Source organism: Psammomys obesus, unplaced genomic scaffold, assembly GCF_907164565.1.
Source record: "Psammomys obesus unplaced genomic scaffold, mPsaObe1.curated_primary_1811, whole genome shotgun sequence".
Classification (NCBI taxonomy): Eukaryota; Metazoa; Chordata; class Mammalia; order Rodentia; family Muridae; genus Psammomys; species Psammomys obesus.
The window spans coordinates 977,166-1,001,540 of NW_026585894.1; positions in this window are offsets into that span (position 1 = coordinate 977,166).

Genomic DNA, 24,375 nt, shown 5'->3' on the forward strand with positions numbered 1-24,375 from the left:
TGAATACTAGTTTCAGTAAACATCTTTTCTCTAACCTGTAAGTTATTTATCAAATTTTAATGCATTTTTTAAAATGAGTAACTCATTTCCTTGGTGTTTTTGTTCCCAAAATAATTGGATTGACAATACAAAGAAATACACATAGAGTTGAATCATCATAAAAGAAATATAAAATTGAAACTGCCTTTGGAGGCTTGCTCTCCTGTGCATCTTCTTCTCCAAAGGAGGCTTGGGTACTTCCATAGGCATATCAGTGTTCCATTATTTATTAGCTTTTAGACTCATGTTACATATTAGATGGTAATATCTCAGTGACTAAAGAATGAATAGTACAACCACAAATATAAACATTTTACAGAAGAGTTCCTAAGATCAATTATTTCAGGAAAAGAGAAAACTTTTTTTTTTTTAATTTTATTTTTCTTTTTAGTTACATTTTGTTAACTCTGTGTCCCAGCTGTATTCCGCTCCCTCATTCCCTCCCCAACCCCACACTCCCTCCCTGGTCTCCTCCCTGCCCCTTTCCAAGTCCACTGATAAGGGAGGACCTCCTTCCCTTTCATTTGACCCTGTTTTATCAGGTATCTTCAGGGCTGGCTGCAAAGTCCTCCTCTGTGTCCTAACAGACTGCTCCTCACCTGGGGGTGGGGGGGGTCAAAGAGCCTGCCCTTGAGATCCTGTTAGAAATAGTCCATGTTCCCCTTACTTTGGAAAACTACTTGGTTACTGAGCTACCACGGGCCACATCCGAGCAGAAGTTCTAGGTTATATCCATAGATGGTCCTTGGTTGAGTGTCAGTCTCAGAAAAGACCCTGTGCCCAGATATATTTGGTCCTTGTAGAGCTCCTATCCTTTCCATATCATACTAACTCCCCTTCTTTCATATGATTCCCTGCACTCTGCTGAGGGTTTGGTTATGAGTCTTAGTGTCTGCTTTGAAACACTGCTAGGTAGAGTCTTTCAGATGCCTTTTGTGGTAGACTCCTGTCATACGTTCAATGCACATCCCATTTGTCTTTCTAAATGAGGATTAATCACCTTCGCCTGTGTCCACTTTCTTGATTATCTTCCTTAGGTGTGTAGATTTCATTATGTTTATCATATCTTGTAGGTTCATTTGAGCAAAATTTGAGAAAATGACAGAGTCCATTAATGCCATATTTTAGGTGGCTTCTATGTTGATTTTCTTTTTAGAATGAAGCCAAAGACCATATTTTTTAAATTGGGCACATGGAAAACCTCCATCCTGTATGTGTGTGTTGTGTTGTGCGTGTGTTTGTGTGTGTGTGTGTGTGTGTGTGTGTATGCAGACATGTACACATGTCTATCCATTAGCCATTTGAAATAGCAGCTTAAAATTAATACATTAGAATAATTTATATAGGAAGATCAATGGTGTATGAGACTGTTCTTTGTGGTTAAGTCATTAAAACTCTTAATTTATTTCTAAAGGGGATTTCAAGCTTAGATATTCTGAATGTGGCCAAAAACACCTGGCAGAACATTCTTTTTTTCTGCTTTTTAAATTAATTTTTATATTAATTACAATTTACTTACTTTGTATCTCAACTGTAGCCCCCTCCCTGTACCCTCCCTATCCCACCCTCCCTCTCTCATCTCCTTCCTGCCACTCTATAAGTCCACTGATTAGGGAGGTCCTCTTCCCCTTCCATTTGACCTTAGTTTATCAGGTCTTATCAGAGCTGGCTACAATGTCTTCCTCTGTGGCCTAGCAAGGCTGCTCCTCCCTCAGGGTGGGGAAGTCAAAGAGCCAGCAATTGAGTTCATTTCAGAGATAGTCCCCTTTCCCCTTACTATGGAAACACACTTGGACACTGAGCTGCCATGTGCTACGTCTAAGCAAGGGTTCTAGGTTATATCCATACATGGTACTTGGTTGGAGAATCAGTCTCAGAAAAGACCCCTGTGCCCAGATATATTTGGTTCTTGTGGAGCTCCTGTCCTCTCCAGATCTTACTAACTCCCCCTTCTTTCATATGATTCCTTGCACTCTGCCCAAAGTTTGGTTATGAGTCTCAGCATCTGCTTTGATACACTGCCAGTTAGAGTCTTTCAGAGGCCCTCTGAAGGTGTTTTCTCTTTTGTTTTGTTTCTTCTTTTGTTTGTTTGTTTTTTTATTTTTGTATTTGAGACAGGGTTTCTTTGTATAGCCTTTTCTGACCTGGACTTGCCTCAAATACACAGAGATCCTCCTGCTTCTGCCTCCCTGAGTGCTGGGATTACAGGAATGTGCTACCATGACTGGCTCTGGCAGAACATTCTTAATCCTACATTTCTCTCCTCTCTTACTCTCTGAATTTTCTTTCTTGTAGATGTCAATGCCTGCATCTGCTCCAAAAACTGCAAAGGTAATGGCCAGTAAACTTGGAAAGTTGTACTGATTCTGATTGATGATCCAATGTAAAAATAACCAACTGGATGTGGGTCAGTTTATCCAAAGCACTGTCATTACCTCAACCACATAATGTCATTTGAAAAATTGTACTGTATTTAACACATTTTAGAATATATGATGACTGGTTACATAGGCATGGATTCTGTACTTCCTTTAGGCATTGTACTCTAATAGAGAAAATAGCTTTCCTGACAAGTACCTATTAATCAATATCCCAGATTGGATTGATTTTGTATTGCTACTATAAATAGATATCAGAAATTTAGTTGCTACAAAAATCATGAATTAATTTTCTTATAGTTGTTATAGGGATCAGTAGTCAGATATAGGCATCACAAGATTTAATATCAAGGTATTTATAAGGATGCATTGCTTTCTAGAAGCTCTAGGAAACAAACTACTTTCCTGATCTTTTCAAACTGGGATACTGTCTACATTCATAGGCTCCTGACCCATTCCTTCAGATTCAGTGTCAACAGAATCAAAATTCTTTTATCCTTCCTCTGTCATGACATCTTTCTCTGACTAAAGTAAGGGACTTTCTCTACTTTGAAAGACTGACACTCCCAACCAAAGACCATTCATGGATATAAAGTAGAACCCCTGCTCAGATGTAGCCCATGGAAGCTCAATATCCAAATGGGTTCTGTAGTAAGGGGAACAGGGTCTGTCTCTGACATGAACTCAGTGGCAAGCTCTTTGACCACCCACTCCCTGAGCATCCTTGCCAGGCAACAGAGGAGGACAATGCAGCTAGTACTGAGACCTAATAAGGTAGGGTCAGATGGAAGGGGAGGAGGACCTCCCCTATTAGTGGACTTGGAAAAGGGAATGGGAGGAGATGAGAGAGGGAGGTTGGGACTGGGACAGAATGAGGGAGGGGTCTACAGCTGGGATACAAAGTTAATAAACTGTAATTAATATAAAAAATAAAAATTTTATTAAAAAAAAAGAAAAATACTGTTGAAATAACCTGAATGCGTCCTCATAATTTCAGGCACTAAAACAATGAGCCCTCACACTTAGATTTTTGCTATTTAAAGGTAGGGCCTTTGGAGGTGATTTAGTCCTCTGCCATTCATGTATCACTGGTCTATCCTGGTAGCAACTTTATTGTTAAAATTCAACTCTCTTAGGCATTCTTGCTCTGTGTTCCTATGTGATTCCCTCTCTGTCATATTGTAGTACAGCAAAAAGAAGATCCTCCCACCAAAGAAGGTGCTGATACCTTGTTCTTGGATATTCCAGCCTTAAGAATCTTGAATTATCTCTGAGCTTCTATTGCTGAGTCCATACACAGTTTTCTGTTACAGCTATTGAAAACAAGCTAGAATATATGCAATTACAAGGAAGGATAATCCAGGGTAATTGTCCCATATGAAAGTCCTTTATTTTAAACCTTTCAAGGTTCATTGAGCTGTTGTATGTGACGATTAATATTTACTACTGATATATCTTTTAGTAAATGCTGCTGTTAGCCTTAAACAGCTGTATAACCAAATCACCACACAGAGACTAAGATTTATTTAATTAAACTAGAACACAATGCTGGGCAATAGTTACTCCATCCTAAACCTTCAAGCCCTCATAGTTTTCTAACATTTAGATTTCCCACATTATACTTGCTTTTACTGATATATTAGGTTCAGGCCATCTCTCCACATGGTTCTAAGATCTCTCTCTCTGCTATGCTCTCCCAGCTCTCTCCTGCCCTTTTTTCTCCCAATCATTTCCTGCCCTCTGGCTCCTCCCCTTTTTCTTGTCCTCTGGTTCCTTCCATTGCTCAACATTGTGGGTAGTTGCTTTATTTTGGCCTGTTTACACAAAGTTGAGACAGGATGCTTAGAATAAGTTTCATAATGGAATATCTGGATTGAAACCAGAAAGTGTCTGTGGGGGAGGAGAAATCAGCACTTAAATGAACAAGGGTAAGGTGTATACATTTCAAAAGAACATTATACCAACATTGAGCTAAGGTCCAAAACATACTGTTGTATTATTCACAGGTAACATTCACAGGTTCTAGAGATGAAGGCCATTATTTTTTCTTTCACAGAACTCCATCTTTTATTTCTGTTTTGGGTTTTTTTGTGTGTTATGGTGGTACGAAATATAGAAATTTCCATTTTTCATTGGATAGAATAAGAGCGGGGTTCACTCAACTCAAGAAACTTGAGAAAGAAAATTTGCTTATGACCATCATGGTAACCACTGAGATGTTCATAGTCTAAGGCCTATCAGCAAGGGTAGACATTCATCCAGTCATCTAGGGTCAACTGACTCATTCAGGCTTTTGTTGTTAGGGTCCATGACAACCTGAACACCTTAGAAGCTTTTTCTTCCCTAAAACTAAAAATGATTTCTACAACAGTGGGTATTTACAATGGGCATTTTAAACTTCCATAAAAATGCATTTTTATAATTGTGTGTTGCTCCTAGATATATATGAAGTTTGTATGCATTTAACATTAAAAAACACATTTTATTTTGCCAAGTTAGCATATAACATGAATTTGCCTTTACTTGACAAATACCCTTTTCCATTTGAATGCCTAACAAATAGTGGTATAACTGTACAGAGGAAAGACAATACCAAATTCAGCTGAGATACATAATCATTTTTTACTAGGCTTTCCATTGAATCATGATTTCATGGCAGCAAAAACAAATGGAAGTGGCTAAGTTTGAGCAATTCAATTGCATTTTTAGCAAAGGAAGGTAACTTATTTGTGTCTTCCCTAAAAAGGTATTTAAGAAATCAACTATTTCCAAGTACAAATTGGCTTATGAAGTGGGTTCAGTAATTCCCAGTTCCATTTGGATTGGTAGTTGATATAGAAGCTGCAAAGCACATAGACAAATCCATATTGTCAAGTTCACAGTCCTGGCAATGGCTTAGAATTGGGGGCAGTTTGGACTGGATAAAATTCAGCCTGAAAAAAAAAAAAAAAACAATCCCTTTTCCCTTCCATTTCCTGTATAATTAAGGAAAACTGACTTAGTTGTGTCCTGGATAACTACAGGCTTGTAGACCTTAGGATGTCTATGTAAGTGCCAATAAAATTAGCTGACAAGTAAAAATATAAAACAATGATAATCAATCAACTGTTGGCTTTTTTTTCAAATAACTGACTAAAATACTTTTCTCTCCTTTCTACTGACCATTTTTAATTAGGAAGAACATATGAATATACTGAATGTGTCTATTGCATATACTCACAAACTACAGAAAATTTTGACTAGAATGCACTCGAATGTCTGTTGTTTTGAACAGTTCTCCTAAGCACCTAATTAGCTCCTAGCCTTTAACTGAGATTACAACACATATTATCTCCTGAGTTCCTAGCATACTAAAACTTGAGACCAGGAAGCATGAATTCACATTGTTTTCTTTCCTCTTCCCACCTGCTATACGTCATCTAGTCCCATCTTTAATTTTGACTATTCACTTGAGTGTTAGTTTTATCACCTATAAATGAGGGACAATTACAAGGTGCCTATAGTAAGCCTGTAGGAAATAGGAACAAGGATGGCAATAGGACGGTGATAAGTGATGACTCTAAGGTTCCTAAGGGAAGATGTAAGAAAAATATGGTGACACTGGGGAGACATTTGTCTTAGAAAAGCTTGGCTTACCCATTTTCCACCCTCCATTCTGTAGGTAGTAGTGAAGAATCAATTACTCTGTACCTCAGACAATGGTGATGGTGAAGGTGGTGTTGGTGAAAAGCCACAGGTTCTATAAAGCCACAGGTGGTGGTGAAAGGCTATAAGGTGTGGTGAAAGGCCACAGGTAGTGGTAAAAGGCCACAGGTTCTGAAAAGCCACACGTGGTTTTCTTCCATTCTTCCTGGGGAAAGAGTCTATATGCAGAAGAAAAAGAATAAGAGACTATCTTATATAGCCTAACATGCAAAGAATAGCTTCTTCTAGCTTAATGCTTCTCTGCTTCTTTTAACTCAGAAATAAGAAAATTGGGGCCTTTGGAATTGAAAAGGTACAGTTGCAGTTCTTGGTTCCTTCTGTACAAATTTCAACAGTATTGGGCTACTCATTTTACATCTCCAAAAGCTTGGTTGCTCACCTTATTTCAGCTACTTTCAAATGTACGAAACAGATTTGCAATGGTTATATCTGTGGATTGCTTTTTGAAATTTTGGATATATTTTATGTTGAGTTTATTAACATAAGCCTTTTGTTTGATTGCTTGTTTTCTATTTCTGAAAAAAAGATCTTGCTATATAGACCATGATGACTTCAAACTCAAGATGCAGGACAGACTGGAGTAAATATTCATGTGGATGCTCCTACCTTCTAAGTGCTAACTCCCTTCTACATGTGTGAGACATCAGGTCTATCTTCTTAGGTTTTTGTTTATTCATTTTCTTCTGGGATCTCTTTCTCTTCTTTTTAAATACAAATTCCTTTGTCTTAAAAAATAAACATTAAAATATATGTTCCCATGAATACATAAATGAGACAGAGGTAGTTGCCTCATGTATGGGTTAATGCAACAAGGACCTCTGTACATGAGATGCCACATTTGAGGTGTTTTATTTATCTGGATATATCCAATGATCACATAATTTACTTCTAAACCATTCAGTTCAACATTGCTCTTGTGTCTTCAAACAAGTGCGGCAAAAATTCAATATACTTTTTACATTTCTGACTTTTTTTCTATTCCATTGTTCTATCTACAATGACTATCATTATATCTCCAGCATACTTCACACTGCTTCTTTTAGATGTCAGGTGGCCTTTCAGAATAACATAACATTAATGGACTAGAGAGTTTCAGGGGTGTTGGTGTGTACATGAAGATCTGAACTTCTCAATTTGCATGACCTTGTGAGATATTCTGGGTCACAAGAATAGCCTTTTATAGGTTACCCCAGGACAGCTGGAATAAAAACCATTTTTGCATTGTATAATGAAATTTTTTTTTAAGGAGGAGTTTAGACTTTTAGAAAAAATACATACTAAAAATAGTGTTCATGTACTCTATAGAATTGTTTCCTATGGTTAATAAGCAATATTAGTGTGACATATTTGTCATAATGAATGAGTTAATATCAATAAATTATTATCACTAAATTGTGAATTCTTTCTAATCTCATTAGGTTTCCTCTTATTAACAGGGCCCCATTCAGGGTTACATTTAGTCCTAATGTCTGCTTAAGTTATTCTTGGCTCTGAGAGAAGTTCCTTGTAACAACCTTAGCACTTTTGAGAAGTAATGGTAGGTATTTTGTCAAACAACCCTCAACTAGGATTTTAATTTTTTTTTCTTTTATGATCAGACTAGATTTACAGTTGTTTTTTTTTTTTTTTTAAGAATAAAGACCACAGTTCCTAATTGTCTGAGAAACAACCAGACTGATTTCCAAAGTGGTTGTACAAGTTTATATTCCCACCAGCAATGAAGGAGGGTTCCCTCTTTCTCCACATCCTCTCTAGCATGTATTATTTCACTTCAGTTATTTTATTTTTCTTATTAGTTACATTTTGTTAACTTTGTATTCCAGCTTCATCCCACTCCCTCTTTCTCTCCCCAATCCCACCCTCCCTCCCTCATCTCCTCCCTGCCCCTTTCCAAGTCCACTGATATGGGAGGACCTCCTCCCCTTTCATCTGACCCTGTTGTATCAGGTATCTTCAGGACTAGCTGCTAACACCTCCTCTGTGGCCTAACAGTACTGCTCCTCCTTTGGGGGGTGGGGAGGGCAAAGAGCCTGCCATTGAGTTCTTGTTAGAAATAGTCCTTGTTTCCTTTACTATGGGAAACCAACATGTTACTGAGTTACCATGGGCCACATCTGAGCAGAGGTTCTAGGTTATATCGATACATGGTCCTTGGTGGAGTATCAGTCTCAGAAAAGACTCCTGTGAGCAGATATATTTGGTCCTTGTGGAGCTCCTATACTTTCCACGTCATACTAACTCCCCCTTCTTTCATGTGATTCCCTGCGCTCTGCAGAAGGTTTGGTTATGAGTCTTAGCATCTGCTTTGACACATTACTAGGTAGAGTCTTTCAGAGGCCCTCTGCAGTAGGCTCCTGTCCTGTTACTTGTTTTCTCCAATGTCTAATGCACATCCCATTTGTCTTTCTGAGTGAGGATTGATCATCTGAACCCGGGTTTTCTTTCTTGTTTATCTTCTTTAGGTGTATAGATTTCATTATGTTTATTATATCTTATAGGTCTATATAAGTGAGTATATACCGTGTTTGTCTTTCTCCTTCTGGGATATTTCACTCAGGATGATCTTTTCTAGGTCCCACCATTTGCCTGCAAATTTCATGATTTCCTCCTTTTTGATTGCTGAGTAGTATTCCATTGTGTAAAAATACCACAATTTCTGTATACATTCTTCCGTTAATGGACATCTGGGTTGTTTCCAGCTTCTATCTATTACAAATAAAGCTGCTACAGACATGGTTGAGCAAATGTCCTTGTTGTGTACTTGAACAAATTTTGGGTACATGCATAAGAGTGGTATTTCTGGGTCTTGAGGAAACACTATTCCTAATTGTCTGAGAAAGCGCCAGATTGATTTTCAAATTGGTTCTACCAGCTTACATTCCCACCAGCAATGGAGGAGGGTTCCCCTTTCTCCACAACCTCTCCAGCATATGTTGTCACTTGAGCTATTCATCTTAGCCATTCTGATGGGTGTAAGGTGAAATCTCAGGGTCGTTTTGATTTAAATCTATCTGATGGCTAAGGATATTGAACATCTCTTATGTTCATTATCATCTTAATGTTTCTCTGCCATTCTATATTCCTCTACAGAGAATTCTATGTTTAGTTTCATACCCCATTTTTAATTGGATTACTTGATTTGTTGCTTTTTAACTTCTTTAATTCTTTATATATTCTGGATATCAGCCCTCTGTCAGATATAGGGTTGGCGAAGATCCTTTCCAGGCCGTAGTCTGTCATTTTGTTGTGATGGCAGTGTCTTTTGCTTTACAGAAGCTTTTCAGTTTCATGAGGTCCCATTTATTGATTGTTGCTCTTAGAGCTTGTGCTGTTGGTGTTCTGTTCAGGAAGTTGTCTCCTGTGCTGATGAGTTCTAGGGTCTTTCCCACTTTTTCTTCTAACCGATTTAGAGTATCTGGTTTTATGTTCAGGTCTTTGGTCCACTTGGACTTTAGTTTTGTGCAGGGAGATAGATATGGATCTATTTTCATTTTTCTGCATGTAGACATCCAGTTGGACCAGCACTATTTGTTGAAGATGCTGTCATTTTCCATTGAATGGTTTTGACTTCTTTGTAAAAAATCAAGTACTCATAGGTGTGGGGGTTTATTTCTGTGTCTTCTATTTGGTTCCATTGATCTTCCTTTCTGTTTCTTTGCCAGTACCATGCAGTTTTTAATACTATAGCTCTGTAGTACAGCTTGAGGTCAGGGATGGGGATACCTCCAGATGATCTTTTATTGTACAGGATCATTTTGGAGATTCTGGGTTTTTTTTTTTTGTTGTTGTTTCTTCATATGAAGCTGAGAATCTTTCTTTCAAGGTCTGTAAAGAACTGAGTTGGTATTTTGATGGAATTGCATTGAATCTGTAGATTGCTTATGGCAGGATGGCCATTTTCACTATGGTAATACTACCAATCTATAAGCACAGGAGATCTTTCCATCTTCTGATATCTTCTTCAATTTCTTTCTTCAGAGACTCGAAGTTTTTTAAAAACAGGTCTTTCATTTGCTTGGTTAGAGTCACCCCAAGGTACTTTATGTTATTAGTGGCTCTTTTGAAGGGTGTTGTTTCCCTGATTTCTTTCTTGGCCCTTTAATCTTTGGTATACAGGAGGGCTTCTAATTTTTTGAGTTGATTTTGTATCCTGCCAATTTGCTGAAGGTGTTTATCAGCTGAAGGAGTTCTCTGGTTAAATTTTTGGGGTCACTCAAGGATATTATCATATCATCTGCTAATAGTGACACTTTGACCTCTTCCTTTCTGATTTGTATCTCCTTGATCTCCTTTAGTTGTCTTATTGCTTTAGCTATGTTGAAGAGATATGGAAGGAGTGGACAGCCTTGTCTTGTCCCTAATTTCGGTGGGATTGATTTAAGTTTCTCTCCATTGAGTTTGATGTTGGCTATAGGCTTGCTATAAATTGCCTTTGCAATGTTTAGGTGCATGCCTTGTATTCCTGATCTCTCCAAGACTTTAAACATGAATGGGTCTTTGACTTTGTCAAATGCTTTTTCGGCATCTTAGGAGATGATCATGTGATTTTTCTCCTTCAGTTTCTTTATGTGGTGGATTACATTGATGGATTTCCGTATGTTGAACCACCCTTGCGTGCCTGGGATGAAGCCTGCTTGGTCATGGTCGATGATATATTTGATGTGTTCTTGGATTCAGTTTGCAAGTATTTTATTGAGTATGTTTACATCAATGTTCATGAGAGACAGAGATCTGCAGTTCTCTTTTTTATTGGGTGTTTGTGTGGTTTAGGTATCAAGGTGACTGTGGCTTCATAGAATGAGTTTGGTAATGTTCCTTCTGTTTCTATTTTGTGGAATAGTTTGGAGAGAATTGGAGTTAGCACATCTTTGAAGTTCTGGTAGAATTCTGCAATGAATCTATCTGGCCCAGGCCTTTTTTTTTTAAGGGAGACTGTTGATGACTGCTTCTATTTCCTTGGGGGATATAGGACTAATAAATTTTTCTACCTGATCTTGACTTAATTTTGTTAGATGGACTCTATCAAGAAAATTGTCCATTTCTTTCTTTTTTAAATTTTTTATTAATTACATTTTATTCATTTTGTATCCCCCCATAAGCCCCTCCCTCCTCTATTCTTGCTTCGCATACAAAAGCCTGGAGAGATATATTCTCAAAAGGCATGCTTTGGAGTTTAGCTGGTTAATATAGTTAAAGTACTTAGAAGATAAAATGTGCTGTGTTAATTCTGTATTCCATTATTGCTAATAAAGCCTCAACCTTCACACATCAAAATATCCAGAAATGGACAATTGATTCATGATGAGTCAAGAGTGATTTAAATGTTGACCCTGGCTCTAAGCATAGCCAAAATTTTATGTGAATCATGTAATATAATAATTGCTATGGTAACCACTCATTTATATTAATTAGAGGAGTAAATAGATCTCTGTAATATATTTTCCAGGCTAATGCCAAGAGCATAAGTAAGTTCTCTGTAGTTAAAGGATTAATTGATGCACTTACCTTGTAGAATAATTTATTTTTTCCCATAGGTATATTTAGCGTATTTAAAGAAATTTTCTTTTATCTTCCCTTTCCCTTCTGTCTCGCACTGTCTCTGGGATTTTTATGCAATTAGTCATTTGGGTGGAAGAAAAGGAGACCTTAATAAGCAGCAATCCTGAGAATTTTTTATATTAGCATCAGAGACATTTTATGAGTGAATAATAGCAACAGATGCTTCTGAAGCCTTGGGTACTATAGCAATTCTCCTATGAAGTGCAAAAATTTAACATTAATGTCATCAGGTGATTTTAAAGCTATCATTTGGAAGATATGAAGAAATATCTATGTTGGGTTTATTGAATTCTCAACTTTGTCAGGAAGAAAAACAAAAAATGCTAGCAATAATAATATATTAACTAGACAGACATTTCCAGGTTATCAAGGGATCAGTATTAATTAGATATATCCTTGTCAAATATAACTTCCACATGTCTTTATTCTGTCTTCAATAACCTAGTTTTTTATTACTCACTGCTCAGTCAAGTTCAGCATATTATGTATGTGTATGACCTTCTAGGTCCAAAAAGATAAAAAAAAAGTTAATATCTGAAGGTCCACCCTCTCACCTTGGAAATGGGGAGGAGATAAGCCAATGAACTTGGCTGAGGTTTTGGTTTTATCTATCTATCTATCTATCTATCTATCTATCTATCTATCTATCTATCTATTTATTTTACTACTATGAATAAGTGTTTGATTTGGTGCATAGGGTCTCTGTGACAACTATGGTCAGCAGAATAATGATATGTAAGAGCCAAGAAATCAGTTTGTTTCAACATGACTAAATAGACATTGTTGGCTCAAACTTTGGGAGTCTCACCTTGAGTAGTTTATTTTAGGTATATTTAAGCACAACACAACTTAGTAATAACTTTCCTGGTGATAACTCAATCCCATGTTTACAATGAAGTACAAAGTGATATAAATAAAAATTGGATGTGACTACATCGAAACTCTTTGTAAAGTATATGTGACAACTTCCAAAAAGACAAGTTCTATAAATTGACTGAGAAAAATAAGTTTACAATAAGGGTCTGGGGGAGGTTCTTGTGTGGTGTTTGGTTACCAGGCCATTAACCATGACCAGGACTTGCAGTCTCCTGGGAGGATAGCAGGTTATACATTACTTTCTTTGAAGGAATAAACCTGTGTATTTAACATTCCAGCTTACCGGAGATGCAAGATGTTGACACTGAGCATGCAGGGTATCTGAACAGCAGCTCAGCAATGAAAATAGGGTTTCCAGGAGGCCATACTGTGGACCCTAAAACCCCAACATTTGTGTTTCTCAGGTGAAAGGAGAATCCACAGGATACTTGAAGGTCCAACTTCAGGCCACCACCCAACTAATACCAGGAAAAATTCTCAGGCTCTTGCCCAGCAACTGCCACAGCCATAGGCTACGAGCCCAATCACACCATCTGCTGATACCTTCCTGAGACCAGCAGCAGCTCTCAGGGCTATGATTCTGCAGCCTTAGTCCACTTACCTAAACTCACTATCTGTGGAAATATTCCTGGGACCAGCAGCAGAGGCAAAAATAGGGGGCATGGCTCCGACTCTGCAGACTTAGACCCTCTGTTCAATCTCACCAGGACAGGGAGAAGCAACTAACTAGGCTCTGACACCTCAGCCCTAGGCCTCCCATCTGAACCCATCATCAGGGGATACTTTCTTGGAAAAGAAACAGGACTGCAGCCTGCAAGTAGGCTTCTACCCTACAGCCTTAGGCCACTCACCGGCCCAAACACACCATCCTGGACAGGCAGCTTTAGAGCTCCCATGGTTCTGACCCTGAAGCCTTAGACCACATAGCCCATGCCCACATTCTGTGGATATCTTCCTGGAACAAGTGCAGGGCAGCTCTGACCTTGGGCACTCACTCTCACTACCTGTGTAGTGAAGACCTTCTTGTACTGAGAATGAGACTCCAAACCTGGGTGCCCACTCTCACAGTCCTGTGGATGGGTATAGAGGCTCCTGTTTCCAAATCCAGAAGATCACACTCAACATCCTGTGGACATTAGAAGCTCACAGATGCTAGTGGTTCTCACTATCACAGCCCAGTGGAGGGGATACATTCTGGTGCCATGCGGGAAACTCGGCTCCATTCTGTCTACTCCCCATCTGTGAAGCTCACCCAGGTCAAAAGCAGTAAGCACAACATAGACAGTGAACACAGCAGAGTGGAATTAAGCTAGAGTCTAAGGTTCGATTTCCCACCATCTAAGGGAAGCCTGTGGGACATTGGAGCCACTATAAGCAAAGAGATCTAACCCTCAGTGCCCCAACAGCCTGGCTTGCATAAGCCAGAAACAGTGAACCCAGCACAGACAGAGAACCCAGCAAAGTTGAGCTGGGCACCTGACTTACGTTCCATTGTTCTCCTCCCCACGGAGGTCTGTAGGGCACTGGGGCAGATCTAGGCTGGGAGATATTTATGCCTCCTCTCCAGCACCCTAGGCCACCTGAGTCAGAAACTGGGAGGCCAGCACAACCAGTGAACCCAGCAGAGCTGAACCAGTTCTGCGACCCAGATCTTAACCTCAAGCATCTTAAAGAAGGAAGCCTGTGAGACACTGGAGCAGCTCTAGACCCAGAGATCTTTTCACCTGTGAAACAACTACCTGGGTCACAAACAGTGAGCCAGCAGAGACAGTGAATTCAGTGGAGACTACCCACTACTCCGGAGACAGGTGGTTCTAATCTGCAGTGCAGGCTCTAAGAATAAACAGCAAAGGCTACAGACAAACAGATGTCTAGAGGCCAGCACAAGAATGTATGCAACAAAATCTAGGATATCATGGCATCACCAGAATCTCCAAAAAAACAAAAAAACAAACAAACAAAAAAACAAAACATATTCTATTGCAGCTGAAACACAGAAGAATGATTTGAAATCTATAATTATACAGTTACTTGAGGCACATAAAGAGGAAATGAACAAAAATAAGGGCAATCATAGACAGACAGGAATCCACATTTAAACAGATGAAAGAAGTGGTACAAGATATGAAAACAGAATTAGAATCAATAAAGAAAACACAAGCATTGAAAACGCTGGAGTAGAACTTAGAGAAAAGATCAGAAACCACAAAGGTAAGCATCTCCAACAGAATACAGGAGAGGGAAGTGAAAATCTCAGGTGCTGAACACACAATTGCAGAAATTGATGCATCTCTCAAAGAAAAATTAAAAATGGAATAGTTACAAATACAAAAAATCCAATAAATGAAAGACACCATGAAAATATGAAACCGGATGTGGCCCGTGGTAGCTCAGTAACCAAGTAGTTTTCCAAAGTAAGGGGAACACGGACTATTTCTAACAGGATCTCAAGGGCAGGCTGTTTGACCCCCCCCAGGGGAGGAGCAGTCTGTTAGGCCACAGAGGAGGACTTTGCAGCCAGCCCTGAAGATACCTGATAAAACAGGGTCAGATGAAAGGGGAGGAGGTCCTCCCCTATCAGTGGACTTGGAAAGGGGCAGGGAGGAGACCAGGGAGGGAGTGTGGGGTTGGGGAGGGAATGAGGGAGCGGAATACAGCTGGGACACAGAGTTAACAAAATGTAACTAAAAAGAAAAATTAAAAAAAAAAAGAAAGTAAAAAAAAAAGAGTAAGTTAAAACAAACAAAAAAAAAGAAAATATGAAACCTAAGTATAACAAAAATAGACAAAAAAGAATATTCCAGGCTCCAAGGCCCAAAAAATATTTTCAAGAAGATTATAGAAGAAAATTTCCCCAACCTTAAGAAAGAGATGCTCATAAATGTACAAGAGGCCCACAGAAAACCAAATAGACTAGATCAGAAAAGAAACTCCTACTGGCACATAATAATCAAAACACAAAATTTCAGAACAAAGAAAAAATATTAAAAGGAAAAATAGCATGCGTGTCTTTTTGCTTCTGGGACAACTCACTCAGGATGATCCTTTCCAGGTCCCACCATTTACCTGCAAATTTCATGATTTCCTTATTTTTCATTGCTGAGTAATACTCTATTGTATAGATGTACCACAGTTTTCTGCATCCATTCTTCAGTTGAGGGGCATCTGGGTTGTTTCCAGCTTCTGGCTATTACAAATAAAGCTGCTACAAGAGTTGTCCCAGAAGCAAAAAGACATGCATGGTATATACTCACTCATATAAACATACAACATAGACTAAACCCACTAAAATCTGTACATCTAAACAAACTAAGCAAAAGAGAGGACCCTAACTAAAATGTTCAATCCCCATCCTGAAAGGCAAAGAGGATGGACATCAGAAGAAAAAGAAAATAGGAAACAACCTCGGAACCTGCTACAGAGGGCCTCTGAAAGCCAGAAGAAAACAAGAAACAACCTTGGAACTTGCCACAGAGGGCCTCTGAAAGCCTCTGCAGTATAGACTGTCAAAGCAGATGCTGAGCCTGATGGCCAACTGATGGACAGAGTGAATGGAATTTTATGTAAGAAGTGGGAAATAGTAAGAGCTGGAGGGGACAGGAACTCCACAAGGAGAGCAACAGAACAAGATAATTTGAACACAGGGAACTTCCCAGAAAATCATACTCCAACCAAGGACTATTTGTGGAGATGACCTGGAACCCCTGCACAGGTGTAGCCCATGGCAGTTCAGTCTCCAAGTGGTTTACATAGTAATGGGAAGAGGGACTGCCTCTGACATAATCTGATTGGCCTGCTCATTGATCACTTCCCCCTGAGGGGGGAGCAGCCTTACCAGGCCACAGTAGAGGACAATGCAGCCACTTTTGATGAGATCTGATAGACTAAGATCAGAAAGGAGAACCTCCTCTATCAGTGGACTTGGGGAGTGGCATGCATGCAGAAAGGGGAGGGAGGGCGGGATCGGGAGGGGAGGAGGGAGGGGCTTATGGGGGGATACAAAATGAATAAAGTGTAATTAATAAAAAAAGAAAAAATAGGTCAAGTAATAAATAAAGGTGGAACTATCAGAATCACATCAGTCTTCTCAACAGAGACTATGAGAGACAGATGGGCTTGGACAGATATCATGTAGAAGCTTAGAGATCATAGATGCACTATATCCAGTAAAACTTTCAATCAACATAGATGGAGAAAACAAAATATTTCATTACATAAATAAGTCTAAAAATATATATATGCAGAAGTACAGCTTTAAAGAAGACACTAGAAGGAAAATTTCAACCCAGTGAAATCAACTACACCCCCCTAAAAAAAAACACAAGATAAAATCACCATCCCCCCCAAAAAAAAGCAAAGAAAAAGGAAAACACAAACACAATCACCACCAACTTCACATTAAAAGGAACTGACAATCATTGTTCACTATTATCTATTAACATCAAAGGTTTCAACTCTCCAATAAAAGACACAAATAGATTTGTTGTGGAAAACAGGATCCAACATTCTGCATCATTCAAGAAATACACCTCTGAAAGGAAGATTGACACCATCTCAGAATAAGGGTTTTCCAATGGACTGAAAAAAGCAAGCTGGAGTAGAGTTCCTAATATGTAATAAAATAGACTTTCAATGAAAGCTAATCAAAAGAGATGGTAAGGATGACTTCATTCTCAGAAAAAGGAAAAATTCACCAGGAGGACATCACAATCCTGAATAGCTATACACCAAACACAAGGGCTTCTGAATTTGAAAAAAAAAAAAAAAAAAAAAAAAAAAACATTATTAAAGATTAAATCATACATTGGTCCCAAAACCTTAATAGTGGAAGATTTCAACACCACTCTCTCACACTCTCTCCAAGGGTTAGTTCATTGAAACAGAAGCTAAATAAAGAAATAATGACCCTTACCAACATCTAAAATCAACTGGACCTAGTAGATGTCTACTGGATCTTTCACCCAAACACAAAAGTGTATAACTTCTTTTCAGCACCTCATGGAACCTTCTCCAAAATTGAACATATAATCTGGCACAAAGCAAGCCTCAACAATACAAAAAGTTTGAAATAATCCCTTGTATCATTTCAGACCACCATGGTCTAAAACTGGACTTCAACAACAACAGAAAAAAAAAGCCTACATACACATGGAAACTGAATCACACTCTACTCAATGACACCTGGGTCAGGGAGGAAATAAAGAAAGAAATTAAAGGCTTCCTAGAATTTAATGCAAATGAAGGTACAACTTACCCTAACTTATGGGACAAAATGAAAGCAGTGCTAAGAGGAAAGTTCATAGCCCTAAACACCTTCATAAAGAAATTGAAGTCATCTCATACAAGCAACGTAATGGCACAAATGACACCATTAGAATAAGAAGAAGCAGACAAACCCAAGAGAAGCAGACAGCTGGAAAAAATCAAACACAGGGCTGAAATCAATAAACTAGAAACAAAGAGACCAACTCAAAGAATCAATGAAACCAAGAGCTGGTTCTTTGAGAAAATCAACAAGATAGGCAAACCCTTAGCCAAACTAATTAAAAAGAAGAAGGACACTCTCCAACAAAATCAGAAATGAAAAGGGGGACATAGCAACAGACACTGAGGAAATCCAAAAAATCATTTGGTCCAACTTCAAAAGCCTATATGCAACAATATTTGAAAATGCAGTTGGAAATGGACAATTTTCTTGAAAGATTCCATTTACCATAGATGAATCAAGGTCAGGTAAATAAATTAAATAGTTCTATATCCACTAAAGAAATAGAAGCTGTCATCAAAATTCTCCTATCCGAAAAAAAAAAAAAAAACAAAACCCAGGGCCAGAAGATTTCAGCAAAAAATTCTATTAGAACTTTAAGGAAGAGATAACACCAATACTCTTCAAACTATTCCACAAAATCAAAACAGAAAGAACATTACCAAACTCATTTTATCAGGCCACATTCATGTTGATACCTAAACTGCACAATGACGCTGCAAAGAAAGAGAATTTCAGACCATTCTTGCTTATGAACATTGATGTAAAAATCCTTAATAAAATACTCGCAAAACGAATCCAAGAACACATTAAAGATATCATTCAGCTCTACCAAGTATGCCTTACCCAAGGCTTGCAGAAGAGGTTCAACATATGAAAATCCATCAATATGATCGACAATATAAACACACTGAAGGACAAAAACCACATGATCTTCTCCTTAAATGCCAGAAAAGCATTGGAAAAATTCAACACCTGTCCATGTTAAAACATTTGGAGAGATCAGGGATACAAGGCACATAACTAAACATAGTTAAAGCAATATACAGCAAGCCTATAGCCAACATCAAACCAAATGGAAAGAAAATTAAATCAATCCCATTGATGTAAGGGATAAGACAAGGCTGCTCACTCTCACCATATCTCTTCAACATTGTTCTTGAACTCCTTGCTAGAGCCATAAGACAACTAAACAGATCAAATCAATACAAATTAGAAAAAAGTCAAAGTATTACTATTTGCAGATGATATGATAGTATACATGAATGACCCCAAAACTCCTTCAGCTGATAAACACCTTCAACAAAATGGCTGGATACACAAATAACTCAAAAAAATTAGTAGCCTTTCTATATATAAAAGACAAACAATCTGTGAAAGTGACTAGGAAAACAACACCCTTCCCAATTGCTACAAAGTACATAAAGTACCTTGGTATAACTCTAAACAAGGAAGTCAAAGACTTGTATAAAAAAAATTAAAGTCTTTGAAGAAATTGAAGAAGATATCAGAAGGTAGAAAGATAGCCTATGCTCATTGATTGGTAGGATTAACATAGTGGAAATGGCTATCATACCAAAAGCAATCTACAGATTCAATGCAATTCTCATCAAAATACCAACACAATTTTTTTATGGACATTGAAAGAACAATTCCCAATTTCAAACAGAAAAACAGAAAACCCAGAATAGCTAAAACAATCCTGTACAATAAAATATCTTCCAGAGGTATCTGCATCCCTGATCTCAATCTGTACTATAGAGCAAAAGTAATAAAAATTGTATGGTACTGGAATAGAAACAGACTGGTGGACCAATGGAGTTGAATCAAAGACCCAGAAATAAACCCATACACCTATGAAAATTATATTTTTCGACAAAGAAATCAAAACCATATAATGGATATAAGACAGCATCTTCAACAAATGGTGCTAGTCTAACTGGATGTATACATATACAAAAATGCAAATAGACCCATAATTATCACCCTGCACAAAATTAAAGTCCAAGTAGATCAAAGACCTCCACATAAAACCAGACACACTAAATCGGTTAAAAGAAAATGTGAGGAAGAGTCTTGAACTCATTGGCACAGGAGACAACTTCCTGAATAGACCACCAACAGCACAGCCTCTAAAATCAACAATCAATAAGTGGGAAAATTTTCTGTAAAGCAAAGGACCCTGTCATCAGAACCAAATGATAGCCTTCAGATTCGGAAAATATCTTTACCAACCCTATATCTGAGAGAGGGCTAATATTCACAGTATATAAAGAACTGAAGAATTTAAACACCAGCAAACCAAGTGATCCAATTAAAAATGGATACAGAGATAAAGAGAAAATTCTCAATAGAGGAATATCAACTGTCAGAGAAACACTTAAATACATGTTCAACATCCTTACTCATTCGGAACATGAAAATCAAAACAACCCTGTGATTTCACCTCATACTCACCAGAATGGCTAAGATCAAAAACTCAAGGGATGATGCATGTTGGACAAGTTTTAGAGAAAGGAGAACCCTCCTCCATTGATGGTGGGAGTGTAACATTGTACAACCACTTTGTAAATCAATCTAGTGCTTCCTCAGAAAATTAGGTATATTGCTATCTCAAGATCCAGTTATACCACTCCTAGGCATATATCCAAAATATGCTCAAGTATACAACAAGGAAATTTGCTCCACCAAGTTCGTAGCAGCTTTATTCAAAATAGCCAGATTCTAGAAACTACCTAGACGTCCCTCAATGGAGGAATTGATACAGAAATTTTGTTACATTAACACAATGAAATATTCGTCAGCAATTAAAAACAAAGAAATCCTGAAATTTGCAGGTAAATGATGGGAACCAGAAAAGATCATCTTGAGTAAGATCAACCAAAAGTAGGAGTACACAAATGATATATACTCACTTATTAGTGGATATTATCCATGTGATATAGGATAAACATTAAAATCTAAAGCCCAAAAGAAGGTAAACAACAAGGAGGACCCTAGGGATGATGCTCAATCCTCATTCAGAAGGGCAAACAGGATAGACATTGGAAGTAGGGGAAGACAAGGAACAGGAAAGGAACCTTCCACAAAGCACCTCTGAGAGGTTCTACCCACTGGCATATAGAAGCAGATACTGAGACTTATAGCCAAACTTTGTGCAGAATGCAGGAATCGTCATGGAAGAAGAGGGAGATAGAAAGACCTGGAGGGGACAGGAACTCAATAAGGAGAACAACAGAGCCAAAACTCCTGGGCCTAGTAGGCTCCTGCTGAAACCCATACTCCAACAAAGGATCATACATGGAGAGGACCTAGATCCCCTGTTCAAAGGAAGCTCATTGGCTACTCAGTTTCCAAGTGGATATCCTAGTAAGGGGTACATGATCTCAATGGCCAGCTCTCGAGGTGTGCAACCTTGCCAGGCCACAGGAGAAAATGATGCAGCCAGTCTTGATGAGACCTGATAAGCTATGGTAAGATAGATGGGGAGGAGCTCCACCACTATGAGGGGACTAGGGAAAGGGCATAGGGGGAGAAGAAGGAGTTTGGGTCTGACTGGGAGGAGACAATGGTGGGGGCTGCATTGGTAATACAAAGTGAATAAATTGAAATAAATAAATACTTAATTAAAAATAAATTAAAACATAACATTCCAGATTACCTAGTGCTTACCTGTAAGCACAAAAATATATTTACCTCCTACAATCTAGAACAATAAACTGAGCCTTCTGGTCCCTGAGCCAAGGCTCTATCATTTTAGGAAGTCTTTCTTTTCATCATTACTTAGATTCATTTCATTTTTTTCTGTCACTAGCTCCATGCCTCCATGAAGTGATAGCCACTTGATTTATATTTCCTCATCTCTGTATCTGAATCCTCCAATAATATAGTTTCTTATTGCTATATGACATGACTTTCATTTATTTACATAGAGATTATTTCAATGGTTAGCTTCAGTTGTGAATTTGACACAACCTATGAACCTGGGAACAGAAGGCTGGGATTCTGGAATGAATAAGGAGGAAGTAAGCTGAGAATCAGCGATCCTTTTCTTCTCTCTTTGCTTCCTGACTGTGTGACCATGACCATGCAATATGACCACCTGGCTCATACTACTGCTGGAATGCCTTCACTGTCATGGTGGAATGTATATCCTCAAACTGTTAGCTAAACAAAGAAAAAAAAATCAAAACACTTCTCTCCTTAAGTTGCTATTGATAGATAAATTTGGCAACAGCAATAAGAAAATTTAATAAAACATGTATATTATCCATAGTAGTTTACAAGTGATTAATTCCCAAGTGCATCACCCTAATGAACGATCTAAGGCTGGATTGTGCTCTGAAGTAAAGCAGTTAAAATGCCCATATCTGACATTGTTCTTGTTAGCATCTTAGTGCTTTATGAGACATATGGACAGAGGGTGCACATGCATTTATATATTCCACCCCGATAAGCAAATAACACTAATTGCCTTCCAAAGAACTCTTTCCTAAGTACTATAGTTAGATTTGGTTTTCATCCTCTTGATACCTCATAATTGGAATTAAACTCCTGTACATGAGCCCTAGGAGATATGGCTAAATGCCACCTAAACCCTAACACCTAGACAGGATAGGATTATAAATGACATTTAGGCCATGGTAGAAAGATAAACACTGAGCCACAAAATTTAATAGGAAAGATTGATAATTTTTAACCTTCATTAATTTCAAGAAGGCTTTCCTATCACAAATGCGCAAGAATGGCTAAGGCTTGGGCTTAATACAGCATTGATCTTTTTGATCTTGTTAACTTTCTTTTGCTCTTGCTAGGTAGTGAGTTCTCCCTATTGACTGGTCAAAGCAGAGCAAGGCTAATCCCTCAGAAACTGCACAGTGACAGGGTTGTGATAGGAAAACAGCATGCTTTTCATTTGATTATTTTAGAAACTCAAAAGAAAAGTCTTTCTTTTTTGTTTTTTATTTTTGTTTATTTTTAAAAACTTTTTAATTAATTGCAATTTATTCACTTTGTATCCAAGTTGTAGCATTCTTCCTCATCCCTTCCCATTCCTGCCCTCCCTCCCTCTTCTCCTCCCATTCCTCTTATCCAGTCCACTGATAGGGGAAGTTCTCCTCCCCTTCATCTGACCTTAGCCTATTTGGTCTCATCAGGACTGGCTGCATTGTCTTCTGTGACTGGATAAGGCTGCCCTCTCTTCAGGGGGAGGTGATCAAACAGCCAGGCACTGAGTTCATGTCAGAGACAGCCCCTGTTTTCATGACTAGGGAGCCCATTTGGAGACTGAGCTGCCATGGGATATAACTGTGCAGGGGATCTAGGTTATATCCATGCATGGCCTTTGGTAGGAGTATCAGTCTGAGAAAAGAACCCTGGGCCCAGAATTCTTGGTTCTGTTGCTCTCCTTGTGGAGCTCCTGTGCTCTCCAGGTCTTGATATCCCCCCCTTCTTTCATAAGATACCCTGCACTCTGCCCAAAGGTTGTCTATGAATCTCAGCTTTTGCTTTAATATGCTTCTGGGTTGAGTCTTTCAGAAGCCAACTGTGGGTAGGCTCCAATATCAATACCATTTGCCTTTCTGAAAGATGATTGGGCATCTTACCCAGGGTCCTCCTCCTTGCTTAGCTTCTTTAGGTGTACAAATTTTGGTATGATCCTATGTTATATGTCTAATATCTACTTATAACTGAGTTTATACCATGTGCGTTTTTTCTGCTTCTGGGATACATCAGTCAGGATGATCTATTTTAGTTCCCACCATTCTCTTGCAAATTTCATGATATCCTTGTTTTTAATTACTGAGTAATATTCCATTGTGTAAGTGTACCACAAAATTTTTGTATCCATTTTTTAATTGCGGGACATCTAAGTTGTTTCCAGATTCTGGCTATTATGAATAAAGCTGCTACCAACAGGGGTGAGCAAATGTCCTTTTTGTAGACTTGAGAATCTTTGGATATATGCCTAGGAGTGGTATAGCTGGATATTGTGGTAGCACTATTCCTAATTGTCTGAGAAACACCATATTGATTTCAAAAGTGATTGTTAAAGTATACATTCCCACTAGCAAAGGAGAAGGGCTCCCCTTTCTCCTCATCTTGTCCAGTATGTGTTCTTACTTGAGTTTTTGATCTTAGCCTTTTTGATGAGTGTAAGGTAAAATCTCAGGGTCATTTTGATTTGCATTTCCCTGATGACTAAGGAAGGTAAGCATTTCTTTAAGTGTTTCTCTGCTATTAAATATCCCTCTATTGAAAAATTTCTGTTTAGCTCTGTACCCAATTTTTTAATTGTATTACTTGATTTGTTACTGTATAACATCTTGAGTTCTTTATATATTCTGGATATTAGCCCTCTGTCATATATAGGGTTAACCGGTGTAAATCCTTTTCCAATCTGTAGGCTGACATTTTGTTTTGATAACAGTGTCCTTTGCTATAGAGAAGCTGCTCAGTTTCATGGGGTCCCATTTATTAATTGTTGATCTTAGAGGCTGTCCTGTTGGTGTTCTGCTCAGGAAGTTCACTTCTGTGCCAATGAGTTCAATG